Here is a 5,241-nt window from a genome sequence, read left to right on the forward strand (position 1 = left end):
AATACCTGTATTGAACACTGCATCTTAATTTTTGACCCGAAGTTATGCGTCTGTAATTTGAATTATTTTTTTGCTTTTTTGATCTGGATTAATATGTAATTGCATCATTTTTGAACATTAAAATATGGAAAGTTTAGGCTTTCTAATATTTTTACTTATCAAACCATACAACTGTTTTTACTTTAAAAAATAATTTATTGAAAAAGCATTTGATATGCATAAGAAAAACTTAAAGACATACACAAGCACACACACACACATAACAAAAATTTCTAATCACTGCAATATTAGTGGGACAGATTGGAGTAAAGACATCTTACTTTTGAGATGAATGCTATGTTACCCTAAAATTATTTTCTCACACTTCTAAGAGTTTAGTACTTAAAAATTAAAGTCTTAAAAAAATAGGGACACTTTAAAATTTTTCAATTCCTGGAGGTGTTGTGCAAAGAAAAAAGGTAAAAAAACCCTGGCCTAGAGATACCACATGATATTTGGTCACATATGTGTCACAAGTCTGCTGTAATTAAGCATTTGCTTTGATTATTATTATCTATATCTATATAATATAAATTATTAAGTATTCTTTATATTTATGTTATTTTCTTTGACTATTACAAAGTCATGTGGTGTGACTACTGTTAGAAATAACCGAGATCAAAGATCTATAATCATGCTCCGCTTAATCATGTTGCATTAATATTAGTGGGGGCCCTGACGAAATGGTATAACATATTGACCTTGCCTTAACCTAAATTGTGGAAATCCCTTATCTAACCTATTCCATTATTGATGACTGAGAAACCCCAAGTGTATTTTCTCTTGAAACAGTACCAGATGGTTTAAAGGACAACATTATTGATACCTGTACACTTAGTGTGGGTAAACTTCAATATCGCAGAAGTACAAAATCCTTGGCTTACCACTTAAGAGCAAAACATGCATGATTGCTGTTGTTAAAAACTCTAATTTTGAGCAGTAAAATCTGGAGCAGGCTACAGTCCATTCACTACTGCTATGTATTGCAAAATGGATTGCATCAGACTGCAGACTTCTAAGTATAGCTGAAGATACAGGCCTAAGAGACATCATTCAGCAAGGTCTGATAATGTTTCACATTATCATCACATGGGACAACTGTGCCACGTATCAAGGATTTATATGAAAATCTCTGCATTTTATACAGCAGAAGTTGGGCAGCAGTTACAGAATGTTCAAAGAGGACTACTGGACATTGTTGACCCGTGACCCTGTGTTTGGATTCAGCGGGTTGGAAAATGGATGGATAGATGGATATTCTTATTTTTTAATTAATTTGTTTTTGGCTGTGTAAACTTTAATTTATTTGAAAACATTTTGTTCCAATACTTTTGCTTGAAAAACTGGGTGGTTTGATACAAAATGTGCTTGTATATATAATATAATATATAATAAAATATGTTGTTTAACATATCTCAAGTAGATCTAAATACCAGGGAATGAAGGATGAAACTCTGGTTTCGCTTCTCATTTTTATCTTTTGATCTCATACAAATATGTCTTCAGTGCACAGAATCAGCCTGACCCTAGACAGTCCTTCAGAAACCAGATATATACATTATTCACTTGAGAACACGTCATACAGTAGATCTACATATACATCCATTCATTCATTTTTGACTTGCTTGTTAAAATTTATGGACAAAGGAGATGGGTGTTATCCTAACAGCATTAAATATACAACTCTGGACAGGGTGCCACTCCATCTCAGGGCACACTTAGCATCATGCCAAGTCAACTTAGAATCGCCAATCTACACACATCTGTGGAATCTTGGTGGTCCTAAGAAAAAGCACACAGGCATAGGGAGAATGTACAAAACTGTGATTCAACAGCACTACTCACTAACATTCTAGAGCCCTTCCCACCACTAAATGGTCTACCACATAGGATCATTTTATTTTCTTCATAAAAGTACAAGCTAGTCTTAGAATTGCAAGGTATAGCATTAATAAGATCAGTTAAGTAAAAAGTAGTAAGACATTCATTCACAGTTGAATTGGTTTCATGGACAATTTTGAAATGCGTTTGAAGCATGAAAAGGAGGAGATGCTTAAAAGCAGGAATACATTTTTTCAGACATTTTAGCTCTTATTAAGATCTGAACTTTGACATTCTGATTTAATTAAATGACAGAACATTTTCTGCTGCTTGTAGATAGTCAATTCCGTTTGATAAAATGTATTGATGTGTTTCTTAATATTGCACAGTAAGCTGCATGAAGCAAAGTATTGATGCCATCCAACTCTAGGGACCTGGGTTCAATACCTGGCTCAATCTTTTTGTGGTAGAGGTTATTTTCTGGCTGTGATGACATAGATTTTTTCCATCATTGCCAAAGGACATGCCTGAACCACTGTGAGTGAGTTGTATGTGCAAGCCTGCACTGAATCCTATCCAAGACTGGATTCTGCTTTGTGGCTAGTGTTGCCAAGATAGGCCCCACTTTTTCTTGATGCTATGATGGACTAAGTGTATTCTTTAAATGCAATTAAGATATCTGTTAATCCTTTAAAGATATCTTTATGAAATGCTATTAAAGATATCTTTAAATGATTTACAGATATCTTCAAATCAATTACAGATATCTTTAAATCAATTACAGATATCTCCAAAAGTCACTTTGGCTAAGAATATTTTAGTCAAGGTTGTTACTGATATCTTTAAATGAGCACTTTGTATTTAAAGATATCTTTAAATGATTTACAGATACCTTTAAATGAAATACAGATATCATTAAATAAACACTTTGTATTTAAAGATATCTTTAAATAAATTACAGATATCTTTAAATCACTTCCTCCTTATTTAAATATATGTTTACATCACTTCCTGCTCAACTAACAACATCTCTGGATCATATCTATTTTCTAGCAACCAGCAATCATGGCCGAAACATCAGGAGCATGTTCTGTTCTCAGGGAAGTTAAAAATATCCTTAGAACCTTTCAGCGAAATGCTGAAGAAGGCTCTTTGGAAATTAACAATTCTAATTTGAGGTTGCTTCAAATGACAAAAACACAGTTTGACAGAATTTCAGTACAAATACCAGAGTACATTCGTATAGAAATATCACATTCTTTAGAGGATTTGTTGAGTTTCTTTGAAAATATGGAAGATTCTGAGAGAATTCAGTCAAGCAGTAGTAGTTTTACAACTCAACACAGATGAGAAGGTATGTTATCTTAAAATAAATGGATGGAATGTGTATAGTACGTAAGTCCTATATATAGAGGAACAAAAGCTAATTTAGTATCCCTCTTGAGAAAAGGAAATAAAACAATGCAAATTCAGGACATTTAGCTATTCTTAGTTTCTAGTCAAGGAGAATGTTGCTCAAGAGGTGGTGAAGGAAGTGGAAATAATTTTGATTCAAAGGAAAATGCAAGGCACCAAAAGATTTTATATGTGTAAATAGCTTACGTTTGAATTACTAATTACCTAAGGTAATAGCCTACTTCATCTTTAAAAACATTTAAAATCACTACTTGGGATGTGACAATCAGTCTACCTCACTCTTCCTTATATGTTTTTATATTTAATCTCAAAATTATATGTAAGCTTTTAGTAATATGTACTGTACATCCATTTCATATTAAACTTTAAATATGTCAGTTACAATTTGTGAGTTTAAACGGTCAAAACTAGACCACAAAATGGAGGTATTTTATCTTCTATGTTCATTTTAAAAAGAGATGAATATTATAATACCTATGGTTGTGAGGTTTGTGCATTGCTACAATAGCGAGTTTAGCAGAGAGAGGGTTCCGTTCATTGAACATAGCAGCACTTTTATCTTATTCACCTTCACCAAACGCTATTGTTAATGTACTCGTACAACATGAAGTTGTAAAGGACAAACGTCCCTCACTCTGACCACGCTAAAGGAACTACTTGAGTGATTTTTGAAAATGAGCTTACAATGCTTCATTGTTTCATGAGTTACTTATGATATAATGAATGGCCATAATGCTGTACAGTTTAAATTGAACTAAACAGGCTAAGAATAAGTTAATTCCTTTATATTCTATGCTAGGAATAGTCACCATTTGGTTAAATGCATGTAATGTGCAGTATGATTGAATTACTTATAATTATTTACAAATATGCAACTTGGTAAATGATATATTTGCTGTAGGCCATACATTCTTTCTATTATCTTACTACTTACTATTCTTTCAGCAATCATGCTATTATGCTTTGTAATGTACAGTATGGTGTTCCAAGCTATCCAACTATGTACAACTGCAATAATGTATGTAGTTTTTTCTATTTTTTCTTATAATACTGTTAGTGTATTTTTTAAGAAAATATGCAATATAAAATAATACATAGAATACATACTTATTCAAACAATATAACACACAGGTGGCCATGGTTTACCAAAGATATTGATTACTAGAGAACAACTTCAAATTTACATTTTACGAAGATATACTGGACAGAAGTAGTAACAATGTGGAGTCTACAGTCTACAGGTTTTATATGTAGTAACAATGTGGAGTCTACAGTCTACAGGTTTTCTCTGTGTTGACTCTACAGACATAGTTTTTTCTCACAATGCAAAGGCCAAGAATATTACATTAATCTTATTTGGAACATTATGGGTAAACGTGTTTAGCGCTACTCTTTCTTAGGCTTGAGTTCAGTTTCTCTTCCTTTCTTTAACCTACATTAGTTCTGCCCCAGTGACCTTTGCAATCACTTATTAAGTTTGCTTGATGTGGTATTTTTATGCAGAACTTTAAAAAGTTAGAAGAGGCCTTAATTAATTAATCCTGTGGTTATACACACACACACACACACACCAACATATTAGTGTACTTTAGCTTACTAAAACATTCCTGCTGTATGAATTCCTAACAGATGATCAGTGGATATTTTAGAGCAAAGGGATTAATTGTACAAAGAAAAAGAATACGCAGCTCTTTAATGAGAATTGACCCTATGAGTACTGCAGGAAGATGGGCCCAGGTAATCCAAAGAAGATCATACCAAGTTGCATCCCCAAACAGTCTCTGGCATATGGACAGCCATATGAAGTTGATACGGTAATTCATTCTTATACATTTTTGTCCTGCTGTATAGTATATTAGGTAGGTCTTATTCTTTTAGTTACCTGCATTATTTATTACTGAATTTGATCTGAGCAAGGTAAGCCAGTTTATTGTAATCTCATTAATTTGAGAAAAGTAATAGAAT

Source organism: Erpetoichthys calabaricus, chromosome 3 (genome assembly GCF_900747795.2).
Source record: "Erpetoichthys calabaricus chromosome 3, fErpCal1.3, whole genome shotgun sequence".
NCBI lineage: Eukaryota > Metazoa > Chordata > Cladistia > Polypteriformes > Polypteridae > Erpetoichthys > Erpetoichthys calabaricus.